Below are 18,672 nucleotides of genomic sequence, written 5' to 3'. Positions count from 1 at the left end.
CACTGTGGAGAGCTGCTGCAAGACCGCTTCTGAGGTTGGTTGTGCTGGCACTGCTGAAAGAGCTCGCCGCTGTCGGCGCCACGGAGCCGGGAAACGTCACGACTAACGCTATGGGGGAACGTGCGTCCTAGACCGACTTCTAAGGGATCTGTGCCAACATATTAGTGACAGCGTGGGAGGAGGTCCCAGGAAGAAACCAAGACGGCACAGCCGGCACCGGAACGATTGCGAAGCTACTATGTGTTGACACTGGCGATCGTCGTATCTGCCTTCCATTCGCTGCTTCATCACCTAAGCTTGACGTGCATGTTTTCCTAACTTATTCGCCTGTTATATCAATTTATTTATTTTCCTACTACATATCTTGCCCGTGTGCTGTCGTTTGTACGTCACTTGATTATTACGGAATCCCGGCAGACCTGAGCAAGGAATGGCGGGTGGTTCCGCCTTTGCATACTTCCGGTTCCCGTTGGTTGGCAGAGCAGCATGAAGATGACGGTTATGTGTAGTCATCTTCACATTGCAGTTGTCTTCAGAAATGCATGCGTGCATTCGTTATTGTTTCTGTAGTTTTCTCGCAAAGCGCACAAAGGCTGCTTAGCATCCCTGCTTCAACACCTCATAGACGGTAAACATGCTCATCCGTGTCGCTGGAAAGCAAAGGGTCAAAATGGAGTGGATCCCGCAAGAAATCGCAATTGCGAAGAGGGCGTCTTTCGAACTCGTTGCTGCGAGCTGCAGGACTTCCTTATGGAAAAACACACAAATGTCGAGCAGCCAGCGTTTGTCGAGGATATCTTGAATCTTGAATGCATATCGCACAGAGGACTGCCACGATAGCACCAGTACCCACCGTGAAATATCTGGAGCGATGTCACCATGTTGTAGGACTTCCCGGACTAGACATGGCGCTTAATTTTAACATGAGCCTGTTTCTTCAGCTCCTGTGGAGAGACTCGCTTTTTTAGCTATCCACATCATATGACCCCACAAGTGCATGGAAGACAGAGGCCTCGAGTTTAATCGTTAGGCTCACCATGATAAAGTAACGCTGCAACTTCTTGTAAGTGTCTGCTTGAATGCCCATAAAGCAGCAGTTTCTTCTATGTTGATCCTAAGCTCGTTCAATGTATTTATGAAAGCATTTAGGGTATCTATACACTGTAGTTATATTTATATTTGTGTATTGCGCTTAAAAACCATTTACGCCAAGGATTTAAATAGATATTTAAATGTATTTTTTCTATTCATACTTAAATACGGGGGACATTTATTTCTTCCCATCCCTTGTGGCAGTGGCCTTGCAGAAGAGAAAGAGGCCAGCAAGAAGCTGGAAGCACAAGAATATTGGTGAGCATATGTTTATTATGCATCGCATTATAGAAGCCTTAACTGCAAAAACAACGTGCTCACAAAGCCTTTTAGGTGTCACCGAAGCTATATATTCCAACTGGGTGAGGTTTCGTAGACGGGCTTATGGCTTTTAAAAAGTAGTTAGTGTGTTTAAAAGTGAAATAATGCGTGGAAGTCAAATAACACCAAATACCGAATATAAAAATAGAGGAATTATACAAATGTGTGGTGTAGAACCTTTTTCCATTCATTTGAATAACACCATCTGAAGCATTTGCACAGCGGAGTGGTGACATCGTCCTCGCCCAGGATTTGTTGAAAACGAGAGGCGTACGCCTTTTGTGCACCACTTATGCAGTACATAATTGGTACAAGAAAGGCGTACGCTTCCTGTTTTCAACATATCAGGGGCGAACGGTGACATTAGGGATGATGGTTGGTTAGGAGCGTGCTGTGGGGTGAAGTCCATTTTTAAGAGTGTATGGCAAAATGCTTACTTAGCCTTACGGAGTCACAGGGGTGGGCAGTAATACTAATATTTTGTATAATAATACTAATACATAATACTTTGATTTTGAGGTATTACAATTACTTGTGTATTACACGAGTAATACGAGTAATACATTGATACATAACTTGAGGAGAAAAAGGAAAAGAAAAGCAGAAAGATATACAATATTTGCATTACTTATCGAGACATGCAGCCATTCCCACTCGTTTTATTTCAGATGCTTCCATTTTAACATGTTGTCAAGGGGGTAGTGCCCTATAGTGCATGGCGCTTACGAACCTGATGAGATAGGGCTGATGAACTCGATCACAGTGAATAGCTTGCTCTCAGTGTGGCAGAATCTTGATTTCGTTCAGTCTGGACGATAAAATGTGGGCCATCCAAAAGTGCGTGATTGTCCATAGTGCAACCGCTTACAGAGGGGACCAGACTGGACGCACCCTTTCATATTTATTTATTTATTTAAGTACGTTAAAGACCCCCAGGGGGTATTACATAACGGAGTGGAGAGAAGCACATAAGAAAAGTACAATAGAAACGCGTAACAAAAGTATTACAAAAAGTGAAAAATGAAACATCAAGTTGATAAGGGAAGAAGACCACGTGTACCATGGGAAGAGCATGATGAACCTGAAGCCCTGGGGTCGGATTCACAAACAAGTTCGTAAGATTCGCTACGATGTCGTAGTCTACAACCGTCGTAAGACATCGTCGCAAATCGCGGGGTTCAGTATTCACGAAAGGATCGTAAAGGAGAGGGAGTTTCACGATGGGCAGAACGAGCAAGAAAGAGCAGCTGACGTGCTTCCTGAAATGTGACCGTGGGATTAATGAGCGATTGGGCCCGAGGTTATGTTATTGTGATAGCAACGTGTGATGTGTGACGTCAGCTCAACCAATGGGGCCCGTTGTATCCTATGCCACATGCCACGGTGTTTGTCAACAAAATCGCTCGTTATTTTCAGAAGTGTGTTCTGAAGTTGATATAGAAGTCACTCATCGGGCCTCCAAGCGTGTCCACCGGCCGAATTTTACGGAGAGCGAGATAGAGACCCTCGTGGAAGGGTACAAAACAAACAAAAGCGCTATCGACGCCAGTGGAGATGGAGCAGCAGGAGCTAAAGACAAGCAGAAGGTCCCTAAGCACATCACTGCAGCCCTCTTCGCGGTTTCGGGAATTACACGGAACTTTGCAGAAGTAGAAGTGGACAGACTTTAAAAGTTCGAGCAAAAGAGAGGTGTACGATGTGGACGTTCGCAGGAACAGCACAATGGGAGGGTTCATTGGGAATTACAATAGTTGTTAGGGTGGATATTACAGAGAGGAAAGGAAAGGACGGCTATGAAATTTCATAACATTCACAAGTATATTAATTTCAAACGTCAGGAGCAAGTGTAGACCGCAGCGCGGCTAGTACCGGTGACGATACTGGAGGAAAGAGTGGTTGGGGCCATTGACCGAACTGCTGTCCATGATATTCCTGGCAGTTTCGATATTGGTATGTGTGTGAGGGGGGATGAGTGCACCAAACACCCTCACCACAAACTTGTGTTAATTAATTCGCTGAGAATGCTGTGCTCAGCTCTGACTCAGCACAAGAACTCACCAATCCAGGCACATCCCATCGACCATGTCCAACGATGCCTCTTTCAGGGGCTACGTTTTCTCCCATGTGTACTTACCTTCAGAAAAAGCGACTGCGAATGATATCTATGTAGAGCCTGCTCAGCAGCCTCAGGCATCCGCCTCATGGTCAAGCAAGGACTCATGTTTGAGCAGGGGCATTCAGAGTAGAACCACGCACAGAAACACAAGCATACTGTACCTCCTCATGCTTCGTCACGTGCATTCACAGTGTACAGTCAATTGAGTCAACAATTATATGCCTGTCTTCTCAGATTAGTGTGTGCATGGCATTTCATGAAGGCGTCAATATGACAGCCGCACTGGGGCAGAGGAAGTTTTGGAGACTCACAAGAAAACTGAGAAACATTTAGCAGGCCTGCTTGTCCTGCAATGCGAATGCTTGCCATATAGAGCAGCATAAGTATGGGGTGAACACATTGCCAGGTGGCAGCTTAAACCATGGCAACAGCGAATAGACTGCGTACATAAGAATGTGGAATCTTCATTTATTTAGTTGACTTCAGTTACGAAATTATTTAGGAGCGTATTCAGACATAAACGTGTTTTCTAAAACAACCACACTTTCCATCCCCCGGGCACTCCTCCTACACAATTTCAGGATATGCACACGTATACGGAATGTTCATAGAGAAAAACCTTGCTTACGCCACATTGCATGACAACTGCCTGGACATGACCAAACATAATTTAGAGGTTCACTCGGTGTGCGAATGAACTTCATTTGAGCGTCCACACTGCACTTGTTACACCAACGACGATGCGGGAACAACTGCTTTGTTTTCGCGGCCGCCAAATCTCCAATCACCAACTGGAAGCTTCCACTTGAATAAAAACGAAACGCAACCATCACCTGCACGTCCCCGCGAATAGCGTGGCACCGATCAGTTGGTCACCTCAAGGAGGGAGCCAACACGTACGTCACACAGGCTATACGAATCCCAGCACTTGACATCCTATGATAGCGTAGCAAGTGGCTCTCGGAGACGTCAAACAAGGTCACACGTTTCCAACAAGCCCTCTCACGTCGCAAACCTCGTCGCGGTTCCAACTGTTCGAAATCCACACCGGCCAAAGTAGGCAGCCATGTTTGCTGTTGATTGACAGCTCGGGGGCTCTCTTAGGATTTCGCCGTAACTTTTGACGATCTTACGACGCCCGCGCTTCGTGAATCCGCACTTTATCGCAACGTTGTCTTACGACGGACTTGCGACAATTTTTGTCGTGCGAACTGTTTATGAATCCGGCCCCTGGATTGGAGGAAGGCAGCCTTAAAATCAGCAGGATCGTGTGTACAAGCAACGTGTTCAGGCAAGAGATTCCAGTCACTAATTGTTTTAGGAAAGAATGATTTTAGAAAGGAAGTGGCGTTACAATAGGGTAGCTTAATCTTATGGATGTGGTCCAGACGAGATGAAATGTAGTTAGCAGGGACTAGGAGACGATCGCGAGCGGGTGTGTTGTGATAAATTTTATGGAAGAGGCACAGCCTGGCTATTAACCGTCTTGGCGAGAGAAGATCAACGTCAAGGTTATTCTTTATACGTGAAACACTTGCGTCTCTAGAATAGTTGGATGTAATGAAGCGCATCGCCCTGTTTTGAACTGACTCTAATGCTTGAATTAAGTACTCTTGATGGGGATCCCATATGGCCGATGCGTATTCGAGTTTGGGCAGCACCAATGCACGGTATGAAAGCAGTCTTACATGAGGTGGTGCAAGCACAAGGTGCCTACGAAGATACCCGAGGCTCCTATTGGCGTCGGCGACGACTTTTTGGATATGAAGTGTCCAACGCGATATGACAAAGGCTTTGCAATGGGATGGCTGATCCTTACGGATGCTGAACTGGAAGGAATGCCGGGGAGTCTGCAGCAGCCTCTGACCCCGTGATCACTCCCTTTGGGATAATTTGGGGCAGCGGAATAATAGGGGCCTTGTTCGTGTCTGAATGTTTGTGGGGCACACAAAATTTCTGATAAATTGCACCAGTGACACTCAGCAGATCGGACTTATGACCTCTGGGAAAGTATTACACTTCAAAAGTATTATAATACACGTAACACCTCGATTTTATGTGTCATATAATACAGATACAAATTCAAAAATGAATATTAAAATGCATAACACTACAAAATATTGCAGTAATATTATTATAATACAGTATTACTATTACTGCCCACCTCTGCGGAGTCACGAAGCGGCAAAGCAAACTTTGTCGCGTAGTAGTTGTGTAGTCACAACACACGTGCTGCCTGAATACACGTGATGGCTAAATAACTCTTTGAATCAACTTTATTGATCATTGACAGCCAATTTATTTACAGCCAATTAACAGGGGTATCAAAACATGTTTCCGTAAATCACAACGAGATTTAGTACGTCAAAAGAACTTCACGATAACAGTGTCGAGAACTTGATGAGCCAATCAACCTGTTTTTTTTGTTTTTTTTTTTTTTGAAGTGGGTGACATATCACATGTGTGATATGCGACATATAAGCTTCGGTTTGATAACTTCCTTTATCGTATGGTTTTCGTATAGTTATTCTGATGCTCTCAAACTTGCTAATGGGAGAATTTACAGCTGCTTCCGATATCGTGCAGAGTAACTCCTAATTGTGCCTTGTACTGTGATGCAATATTGACATCGTTATCATAGACCGTCGCTAAATCGTAGCAAGGACAGTATCGACAGACATTATATATAGCCTTATATACAGGCCTTTAATAATTTGTTCGGTATGTGGACAATGCGATGCAGTTGCCGATGTATTCTAGCCAGGGGTAAGGTAACTTGCATGTAAAAGTACGTAGTCACTGAGTTACAATTATATATACGCTTTTTCAAATGCAACAAGTTAAAGCCACAGGTACCACGTCAAAATAACTTGGTTACTCGACAGTTACAAAATGCCAAGAAAATGCAACACTCAAAAACATAAATTTTGAGCACTTGTCCTGTCCACCAGTATTTATGCCACATGCTTGCTGCATTATGCACCATTCGTTTTTGGAAGTTATGGTCAGTGAGCTTCTACCTTTTTAAGTCAAACACATTTCCTTCAATGTTAAAATGTCGTTCAACAGGTGCGCGTGAAGGAATTCCCATATAGAATTTTACAAACATAATCTTCACAATAGGAAAGTCGTTTTGAGCATGCGAGCCACCTGTCGGCGCCTTCCTCTATCAGTAAAGTTCACGAACTGCTGTACTATCCAAGTCAAAGTAGCCCTTATCCAACTCGTCCATTTGGTCATGCTGGTTGGAGAGTAGCTCGCAGAATCCCATATCAACGTTATGGTCAGGGACTTTCGCTTTGACCCCACAGACCACTATGCGACGAAAAAAAAAAAAAAAAAAACGAAAAGAAACCGTAACCTTACAAGACCCCCTAAATTTTATCATGTGTTTTATGTGAATACACACAGCAGTAGCCAACTGAAAGGGGCATGACACCCTCCTTCAGACGAAAATTCTGCGGAAGACCCGGATTGTGGTGATACCCGAATGTGGCGCAGGATGCAACCCCAGGTTTTCAACAGATCTTTCTCGGTGGGTGCTGAGAGCCGTGCCAGTTGGTCCGAGTTCATAATCTCTGGGAGCGAACAAACAGAAATACACACACACACAAACACGATAGACAAACATACACAATCTCAAACTAGCAACTGAGTTCGTCTCATGTTACTTCCTAAGGCTGGTACATTGCACTTGATAAGTGTAACTGAATTGTATCAGAAATACAGAGATACCTTCTTTCTCTCCACAGACCCAAGCATGTAGGACCTGAAGACTCCCAAGCAAAGGGACCAATCGCAATGGGCAGAAACACTTCATCACTGATTGCTCAAATTATCTGGACGGCCGTTTGGCTGCTCATTCTCCTTTACTTTGCATACGCTATCGCTTTCTTCTGTGCCTTCTGGTACATAATGCTGCTTGCTTTCGTTCCTTTCATACCTGCCCTCAAGGACGTAGTCGAGTGGCTTCACAAAGGTGTCCGGATGCCCTACCTCTGCTCCGACAATATGTACCATGCAAGGAACTTCAATGAAGGAATTCAATTTATTTGCAGCTAGCCTCACGGCAGCGCCATGTGTCTCAACGTTGCAAAGATCCCGAGTAAAAACTTGGATGGTACCGTAATATGCACTCTGACTGATGTCGCATGTGTAAAGCTTGTAGAATGACGTATAAAAGTACAAGATCTTCGAGGCTGACCGCGGGTTTCAAACTTTGTCCCAGCATGGTTACGTGGTAATGTCGCAGGCACAAGCGGAACTATCGTGGTGTATGGATATGATTCCCCCGAACTTAGCGCTCCAGCTAACGGAAAATTGCAGCGCAGATGGTGTAGTGAAAGTAGAAATCAAGGAAGTATCCTCAACGATCATACAATAATCCACACAGAGAAAAGTTCTTACTTTTAGGGCACGAACTGTACCATGCAGCCAATTACACCTGATGAGACAAATTTACAACTTTGGAAATGGTAGCGAAAGTCCAGAATCGATACCTCTGCATATGAATGCATGTGTGTGAGTATAGGTACTACAAATGCACAGATAAATGACTGCGAGATATGAAGCATATACCTTCTCAAAGTTATACCGTGGATACCGTGATCTACATGCCTAAGTCAGACCTCAGTGGTGGTTTTTCGGCTCCCAACAGAAATAAATTATCATTAATCTAACCTACCTTCGTGACGGTATCTATTTCTTCGTACCACCGTTCAGTGTAAACAAGATTGCTGTCATGAGTTGCAAATCACTTATGTCCACACCCAAGAATCCATGAAATATGCTCCCCTAATTTTTTTGTCGGTGTGCATGGAAGAAAATAGGCCACAGTGAATATGTGCTGGTGTCTTTCCGAACGAGGCCTTAGAATTTTCAAGAAGCCGTGACGTATGCATAGTGTAATGGAAGCGTACATAACAGACAATCAGGAAGGTGTGGGTTTGATTCATGCCAGACTGTGACGGCACTGTCGTCGTTGAGATCGTTGCTTGGGAGTTTGGCTGCAGCTTGTGGCGACGAAGAAGATGACATTTACTCCAGCTGGCCTGGGTACTTGTTCGCACTTTGTATGTTCGTACTTGCGTACTATGATGCATGTTTAACCTTGCGTTATACCCCGTGTTGATCCATTTGTAGCGGGAGACGACGATAGCCATGCGATATCGTGATTCACGCCACGCGTTCGAGGACGCAGAGCTCTTTGGATTTCGGCACGGATCTGAACGGCTAAATACTGAACTCCATATAAATCTTCCATTATGTTGTTCTATGTCTCAGGTTCACTGCAATTTGTGGTAGCTATGGGATTAGCAGCTTTCTGCTACAGGCTCCATAATGTCTTTACTCGGTGGCAATGCCAACACCGTTGCCCACCTATCTTCGTTCTTCCCGCCGTACACCTTTGCTCTTGCGTACCTCTGAATTTGTGTTTTAGATTCGCCAGTGCGAATCCTGCGCCATTATTAACTCTTGGACATGGTGCCAACGCACGGCGTATCTCTCAACATGTATCCGCCGCAGAGCAGTTTGTACTGTTACCAACTTCCCCTCAGACGGCAGAGAGTCAAACCCTAACGTGGAGGCATCACTAGCAAAGTGCACTTCAACTGGTACTCGTGATTTGCCATCGTTCATCTTTCGCGCCCGTACCAACCTGGAGAAAACTATGGCATGCATGCCTACGACATCCTCGATTTGTTTCCGAAAGCGAAAGCCCCCGATGTCTCAAAGTCAGTGACGCCATGATCCCCGACCAGTTTGTTATCGACGTTCCCACCACGGTACGAGAAAAAGCTGTCTTGGCAGAGCCACCGACCATTGAAGCAGCATTGGAGCTCTTACTACGAATTTCTTCCCCTTGCCCACCTTCTGGATACACGGTTTCAGCCGCACAGCCTCCATCGAGTCACGAAACACTCGTTCGCCGTGTCAATTAAATCACCGCCAGAGCCGCAGGCCTCTCTGGCAAGGCCAACAATCTCCTCTCTGCCCTGTCTAAGTTCTCCAAGTGTGGATTATCGGGCGTCTTTTCTGGAGATTGCCCTCACAGCCGTTACCGAATTATTCACTACCCTTGAGGACAACGCAACTACGACGGGAAAGATAGATTGTGTTGCGATCCTGCGGGCCCAAGGATGACGCAGCCACAGGAGAAAACACAGGTCTCCAAATATAACCTCGTCCTTCCTCTCATGATCACTCCAGTGCCACTTCCATGCACGCCCTACTTTGTCAGGATTCATCCACGGTGTACCTGTAGCAATGTCAGTATTCCTCGAATGACTAATTAGAGAGCTAATTCATGAATTTTAGGTAATTAGTCATGTAGTAGCTGTTCTTTGTAGTAGTGTACTGCTCTTCGAAAGGATGCCAGCCTATATATATAACTCCACTGCCAAACCAGCATTTCTGCTCCTCTTAGAACTTGCTTTAGAAACATGTGATGTAGTTGAAGAACCACCCTGAAAAAAGCTTACAATAATAAATTTTAAATAGTGAGTACAAAAGTATCGACGTTCCACTTAAACCTCGATATTCGTACTTTAGGAGCAAATATATTCATACTCCTACATTTCAGTCGCAGGGCCGGGTAGATTCCAGAGAAGTGTCCTATCATGCTGTGCATGTCTCAAAGCAGTTGCAACAAGGGTCAGCGGGACCTTTTTCCTTCGAGCTTTGCTATTGTTTTAGGAAAAGTGTTCAACTGCAGAATGTAAACATCAATCGAACATACGCCAATCTTTTTGAACTTGCAGGCTCCTCAACTTGCACTGGAAGTCAGAAAGGTTTCCTGGGGAAGCAAAAAAAAAAAAAAAAAGAAGAAACTCATAAAAGTTCTGTGAAAAATTGTATCGCAAGAAATGGTCCCGGAAAAAATTGTCCCAGCTGGCATGAAAGAAAAGTGGTCCTATGTACTTGTATGGCAAAATTCCAGTAGCGCGCATTAACTTTTGTTGATATTTCGTGAGTGGTGTCACCACGGACCCCAGTCCCAAGGTGTTATGGTACATATCGTGCGGAGTGGATGTAAAGTGAAGGGTAGAAGCCTAGAGCGGTAGACGTCGAGGTCTTGGTCAAACCCTGGCTGACGTATTGTCAAACTCGGGGACTTACCCACGTGTGCGTACATGAAATGTCACACTATTGTATGGGCAGGGTTGCTTGGATTTGATCCTCAATGATTTTATCCAGTGGATATTTTCAAATTGTATCCACTCAATTTTACCCGGATCTTTTTAGACTTTATCCGAAAGTCAAAGAGTTTTTTTGAAATGAACGTTAATTGAAAAGCTGATCTTTCTCAAAGTGTGGGAAATATGATGTTGGCTCCAAGCTATGCTTGGCGGCGTTTGCATACAACTGTGCTGGTACGACTCGGATGCAAAGTAGTATAGCTTGACTCACGCGTTAAATACAGAACCAAAAAGATGTGGACGAGTATCAGGTGACAAAATTGCATTTGTATCAAGGAAGAACTGGCGGGGCAGGGCGTGTCTGTAAAGAATACGAGCTGCTATTTTCTGCAAACTCAAATTGAGACAGGAGTGACAAAAGTCCAGTCAGCATACTTTTTGTGTACGGGAAAAATTTCTTCAGCTTTAGTGGGAGCTTTGATGAGGCCACTTTGCTAAATTAGTAGAAAAGTGTCTACTTTTGTTGAGCATATACCTGTAAAATGACTCATGTACCGATGTAGGTTCAACATGTATGCAATAATGAAGTGCGAAAAATATGACAAACACTGGGTTCAAGGGCACTTAATAGCTTCTCATAACTGTGCAGTAAAACATAACGTGAATTTCACTAATATTTGCATAGGAAAACTGTTACGTGGGTGAAGACACACATTCATATAAAAGCATCTTGTACACTGTGTGACACTGCCCTTGTGACACACCACTTTATTATAAATAACCAGGCCAATAACTTGCATCTCTACACATTCAAAGGAAATACAAGCAAGCGGTTAACAATATGCCTGATGTTTCGTCTTTCAGGTGAAGAGAAACCTGCTCTCAGAGATTGTTTTATTGATTTTTGACATTTCAGCAGTAATTGTGACAATGTTAGTAATATATTAGAATGCAGTTCGCCCTGTTTTGTGTGTGCCTTTTGTCTGTGTTTGTGGCTGCGGTGGTGTGAACTAGTAACATATTAATACGGTCAAAGCGGAATCTCTGCTGCAAGATCTTAAAAAAGCTTGACTCGCTGCATAGTGCCCACAATGTAAACTCGAGCAGTGGGTATAGCGACTGGTGCTAGCAAAGTACTTACTGCAGACGTGACTGTGCCGGTAATTTGCTCTTCCCATGTCAAGTCTGATGAGCCTTTTCAGTCGCGTAAGCTGCGCACTGGAGCATTAAACAGGTAGCAGATTTCTTAGACGAAAACTATAAAAGCGACGTGAAGACACCACGGAGAATTCCACACACGCCAGAATCTATCCAGCCCGTGAAGTAAAAGTATCACGTGATACGACTGACCGAAGCGCCGCTAGTGTTCATTCGCCAAGCGAATACAGAAATAAAAATTACATTGCTCTGCTGTGCTTTTGGTAGAAATTAAAAGAAAATCCTAAGCGCGTGCGCACCGCCCCTTTAAACTGTAATATGCCGGTGGTTCTACCATTGGCCCCAAAGCAGTAAACAGTTACTCAAATTGCATTGTTCTACTGTGCTTCAGGTAGAAGTTAAATAAAATTCCTAAGTACCTGTGCATGGCCTCTTCAAACTACAATATACAACATGCAGTGGTAGCACCACTGGCACGAATGTGGCAAACACTAAGGCAAATTACATGATTTTACGGTGCTTCTGGTAGAAGATGAATAAAATCCCTAAGAGCGTCCTGCACCGCCCCTTTAAACCGCAACATGCAGTGGTTGTACCAAGGGCATCACAAGGTAAATAGTAATTCAAATTACTTTGCTTAACTGTGCTTCTGGTAGAAATTAAATAGAGCTCCTAAAAGCGTCTACACCGTCGCTTTGAAGTGCAATATGCTGGTGGTTGTAACATTGGCACCAAAGCAGTAAACAGCAATTCAAATTACATTGCTCCAAATTCCTAAAAGCGTGTGCTCCTAAGCCCATCATTCAAAACGAAGCTTGATTCAGAACGGTCGTGAAGTTGAACTCTGGCCTATGATGTGATGGTCTATGATGTTAAATTATGGGTAGTGATGTTATGGGCTGTGATGTCGAGTGATGGGGAATATATGCGATGGGTTGTGATGTCAAATAATGGGTGATGTGGGATGGGCTGTGATGTTGAATGATGGGTAATGATCGATGTGTTGTGATGTAGAATGATGGGTTATGATATGATGTGCAGTGATGTTCAAGGATGGGTTATGTTGTGATGGGCTCAGACAGTGATGTGATGTTATCAGTTGTGAGCACTGCCAGGCATGATGTGATGTTTAAGAAATTTTTCGAAAAATGCCAACCTGTGGGTAACCCATTTGCGAGCAAAATCCACTTGGGGCGCCACCCCAGCAATTTTTTTTGTCCAGTCTGGCACAAGAGCTGCGGGAGCCCCCGCACGCTCCCTCCCTGCTCATGTGGCAATGCTCGTGCACTCCAGCACGCAGAAATAGATATGCAAAGAAGTACCAGTGAAAATATGTTTATTAATGCAATGGTGCTGGGAAAGGAGCCAGTTGTAATGCGAATCGACTGAAGGAGAAAAACACAACTGAAAAACCTTCACATCTGCAAAGAGATGAGACGAGACAAGACAGTCCACTGCAAACATACAAGGGGCGTTCAAGTCAAACCAGGACTTTCTGTCTCCTGAGTGTACAAATGGCTCGCACTACTTCTTTTTCGTCATTTTCACATGCAGCAGACCTCCGCGTTCACCACATGGTGGTCCAAAGGTTGGGCAAAACAGAGGACACGTGCTGGACAAGATGGCCGAAAACGAGGTGAGCGCGCACATCGAACAGCGAATTGTCATGAAGTTTCTCGCGAATGAAGGCGTAAAATCGCCTGAAATCCACAGAATACTTCAGGCTCAGTATGGCCACGATACACTTAGCCGCAGCAAAGCGTTTGAATGGTACAAACAGTCCCGAGACGGCCGTACAGCTTGGGACAAAAGTTTGCGGAACACGGCACGTGCGTATTTCTTCATCAGAGCGGTCTCGTACTAGCTATCAAGACGAGTTCAAATAAGAAACGGGTGACCGGCTATTCTATCCATCTCCTTATGTGTGTGTCCGCTCCTGTTTGCTGCTTGGGTGTCACCCCAATGAAGAAATGCGATACCCCGGTGTTCCGTAAACTTTTGTCCCAAGCTGTACATCAGTGCAGGGCGATCACTGCCGGGGTGGCTCAGAGCCCAGTGTCAGAGTTCCTGAGAGCATCGAAGTTGTGGAGCGCCTGATCCTCAAGGACCGACGAATAACATGTCTCGATATCAATAGTGCATATTACTGCCTGGTTCTCACGGATATGCATAAGGCGCTGAAGCAAAAGCGGCCGGTCCTTATCACCAAAGGAGTCCTCCTCCTACAGGACAATGCACGCCCGCATACCGCGCATCTCATGACACGCACCTTACAGGAACTTCGCTGGAAGTTGCTGCCACACCCCCCTTACAGTCCAGACCTCGCCCCCAGCTATTTCCATCTCGTCAGGCCACTGAAGGAGTTTCTTGGGGGCCGCCACTCCAGCTGTGACGACGAGGTCGAGGATGCGGTCCGATAATGGCTGCTACACGCCGGTAAGGATTTCTACGCTGCTGGCATCCAAGCCCTCGTGAAACGCTGGGACAAGTGCATTACTGCAGCTGGAGATTACATTGAAAAATAAAACTAATTTCTCGCCTGCAAGTTCATTTTACATTTGTGAAAAATGAAAAGTCCCGGTTTGACTTGAACGCCCCTCGTATATTAAAGAATATGATCACTTCTATTGGTGTCACAACTTCCATATGGATATGAAGAATGCCTTTAAAGAGATACCTTTCGTTGTCGTATGCCATGAGAGCAAGCTTGGTTGTTTCAATCGTGAACATACATTGACGTTTATTACATATAGTCCATTGCTAATGACTTACCTTTGCACTATTAAAGAAGACACGTTCATACAGATCGTGATGCAACTCTCTATGAGTGATACTTTTCTTGACTCGTTTTGCTGTATCAATTTGGCTTTCATCATTCAATGGAACGGAATACGTTTCTGCGTTCAGAGCCAACCACCTCTTCAAATATCTTCCCTCCTGTGCCGTCCTTGAATCTGAACAGTGCTCCTTTAGTTTTGTTGCTATATTGTGGATGATCAGTGGGGTAGGATCAAAGATCGAGCATGTTTCTAATTTCCTCTTCATACTTAGATGCATGAAACACGCCAATAATAGAATCGCTATCCGAGTACAGGATCGTAATAAGATAATTCAACATTTCTATCAGACTGCAATAGCCAATACCATGCATGAGCAACCTACTATAGTCCAACTTACAAAAACCAATTTAAAATGAGCTTATTGAGTTTATGTTGTGTGGTTCAGTTTGTCTTGCTTGCTCTCCCCATCATGGACCTGTCCCAACTAACCCATCTTGATACACCTAGTTAAAATTTAAAGTGGTATTTTACCTCCTGGTTCTTCATCTCATACGCACACAGTTTTGCGCTAAAATCTCAAAGCGAATGTAGCCATTTGGGGAGCTGTATCTTTCAGCGTCTTCCTCAGTGAAGGCTGTCTTATTTGAGCAGATTTGCCTGGGGGAAAGCAAGCAGCGTCCGTACCGAGCATTACACCTCAATTTTAGAGTGCATTTCTCAAACTCCATTTAATATTCTGCAGTTTATATATTTACACTTTTATTTATATCAAAGAATATATATTTATTCTTTATTTATTTATTCTGCAGTATTCTGTAATCATCGTGTACATTTACTTTCATTCAAATGTGGCTTCTTGTTTATATGTTTACCATGTCAAGAAATTTGTACATGTGCAATCCTTTGTCTTCTGGATTTTCATTTTGTGCCTCCCGATAATATTAGCAGATGGCCCGGCGAAGCGCCGGGAATAGAAGGGGGAATCCGAGGTAGAGGGTATAGGAGACAGCACGCGCAGTTAGATCAAGTCAGAGCACTCTTTTTGGCGCCAGATTCCGGCTCTGCCGTCGCGATTCGCTATTCGGAACTATGACAGGGCCAAGGGGCGATGGTTTTCATGGCGAAACTGTGGAAGCTACAGCTGCACTCCACTGGCACAGTTGAGCTGTGGTGGCCAACGCATTCAGACGTGTCTGCGTGGGCACGTCACGGGTTATTAAATCTGTGCGAAGCAGCGGCGACGAAAGAAAACTGTGAAACTGCACCACACAGCTGAATCAGAGTAAGCCCGGAAGGCTCGTTTGACTGTGAATGCTGTCTTGCGTTAGCGTTGTGTAGGGTCGTGTGAAGAGTTGTGTAGCGCTTTTGAAGAGTCGTTGTAGGGGTGTGTAGCTTTGTGAAGTGGAGTTCCCAAAAGGCTTTCAAGTTTTAATGCTAATGCATTTCCTTTGGATCCACTGATGAATCGACCATGATTTTTTGATAGGTCAACAAGTTCGTTCAGTTCACACGAATGACTCATTCAAACTGAAGAAATCATTGACGAACGACACATCACTAAACCAGAGAGGTGTTTTCTCGAATCTCGGACAGCTCGGTAGGAGGAAAGTTTGCTGGTCGTGGGTGGCTAATTTGAAAGACATCCTTGGCGTTTCTAATTTCAACAGCAGTGAAGCTCTATTATTCAAAAGGGTTAAAAATTGGGCAGTTTCGTGGTCCATAATTAAAAGCGCTAAAACCCCCAGTGTCGTGGAGCTAAAACAAACTATAAACCTACTGATAAAATAACTGATGGTACCAGGTCTTGCGACCATCTTCAGTGCATCGAAAACTGTGGTGGTGCTTGTGGTGGTCTAACCAGCTAATGTGTGTCTTTTGTTTCTCTTTGCCTTGTTTCTGCTTGCATCATGTTTGCTTTGGCAGTCACTGTTTATATTCGAAAAATCAGGGAGTACAAAAAAGGCGAATGACAAGCTAATTATGCTGCATTTAGAACGAAAACATCTTTTTCGTCTCCACTTCTGTTGCAGATACTTCGCTTTGTGTGAAAACATATACTTATGCAATGCTACCTCAACCACTTGCCTTTAAAAAAGGCAATGTTTCTTCTACATTTATTATGCATCACATTTCCGAGTTCCGTGACGGAACTGGTTTATCTCGGACCCCAAGCAAGGGATAGGGGAGAGGGTGGGACAGTTGAAAAAAATCCAACTTATCTGCTGATTCCCTCTCCCATGCGAACAGTGCAGTAGCTAGGAGACAGTTAGAAATAGCCAAACAGATTATAACAATTTAAAGGTTAATTACAAGCAAGGAATAGTACTCGCATACAAAAGTGTCTGAAGGTTTTTCTAGCGCCCGTAAAAAGTCCAGCGTACCAAGGCTTTGCGGCAGACGCCCTGCTACAATTTCTGACTGACAGAGGCTGGGTTTCTAGGCATTGACTGCGTCTCTGCGTTGACTGTCACTCTTTTGACTGTGGCTACTGCAGTGTCTCAGTGACGCACATACTTCAGTGTGTACTGCCTGCAGCCTCAGATAACGAACGCGGAGTAGCACGGCCTCGTACCTCTCACCAACGTGAGAACCTCTCCACGTATATTCGAACTTTACAGATCCCCCTTGCACACGTGAAATTAAAAATCACGACATTTAGAGTGCTAAAGTATGGTATACAATTCATATGGGCTGCTATACTACGCAAAAGGGAGATTTTTAGCGTGGAATGACTCAGGGGTGTCTCGTGGATCATTTTTGTACATGTCTAAGCAACATCTGAAACTATAGAGGTCTAGTAGACATCTGGATGCAGACATTCACTAAACATCTAACACCTGTGGAATTGGTTTTTGTGGGGTTGCTGTTAGGTGGCACGATAGATAGATGGTGCGTTTCGCTTGCCGGTAGGTTAGGGGGCGGATACCGGAAGAACTGTCTATTATTGGGCGGACCGGATCGGGTCGCTCTTCTACTTGGGGAAAGCCTTTGCTTGGGCCGTTTTGAAGGTATGAAATAAACCCTTGTTGATTGCTCGAACTTGTGTCTGCGTTCCTTGAGCGGGTCGAGTGGATGGGCATGGTCCCGGTGGTGGGTTAACCGGAAGGTTTCCCACATACCAAAGCGGTTTATTAGACATCTACCTTTAGATCTAGCCCTAATGTCTCAACTGATATAAGTTGAGACTTGCTGGTCCCTGGTTTCGAGGTCTATTATCCCACCATGTGCAACATGCGATCCACCGCTCGAGGAGGATGCCGACAAGACCGCCATTAACACCAAGCGTGTTTTTAGTGGCAAGTCGGCGTCGGCCTCTACGTGCTTAGGATCAATAGGAATGGCTGAGGCTTTTGCTCCTGTGCTACCCCAAAGTTCCCTGGACTGCCGGCGTCTGGTTCGAATACGAGCGCCAGCTGCGCTGTCTTGTTGTTTTGCCTGGCTTTTCTTCACACAGAGGCTTTAAGACAAATGTCTGCATAGTTCGCTGTGAAGTCGGTTCAGGACGTACGATCCCTCTTGCAATAGTCGTGAAGTTGCCCGCATGAGCGTGGCCGAACACGGCAAGCCGTTCCATTACCACCACCGATGTTCCTCCAAGGGTCCTGTCTGCCGTGCCTAATATTCTGGCAAAAGTACAATGGAACCATGACATAATGAAATATTGATACAGTACAGCCTGTTTAAATGCAGTAATGTAACGCTAATCAGACTCTTTCTAAACAACGTGATCGGAAATAGCCTGTGCAATCGATCCACTACCAGATTTCTCAGGCAGCATAACAAGGCAGCGTCAGCGTAGGTTAGAGGCTTCCCGTAAGGAAAATCTACAAATGTGTAGATTTTCCCTACAAAACGACGAGTACAACACGCGCTTAAGCAACGACTATTGCGGACAGATACTGTATACCTGTTCATTTGTAGCCATCCTCCAATCTTTATTCTCGGAGCAAATCATGATCGACGTCTAACCCTTTGGGAGAAAATATTCTTACAAATTTGCGGCATCTACAAGACTTCGCCTACAAGACTTCGGTCTTTATAATGCAGGCTGTATAGGTAGAGCATT

The sequence above is a fragment of the Ornithodoros turicata genome, chromosome 2 (genome assembly GCF_037126465.1).
Source record: "Ornithodoros turicata isolate Travis chromosome 2, ASM3712646v1, whole genome shotgun sequence".
NCBI classification, from domain to species: Eukaryota; Metazoa; Arthropoda; class Arachnida; order Ixodida; family Argasidae; genus Ornithodoros; species Ornithodoros turicata.
The sequence above is the reverse complement of the archived record's forward strand: the minus strand, read 5'-3'. Positions refer to the sequence as shown.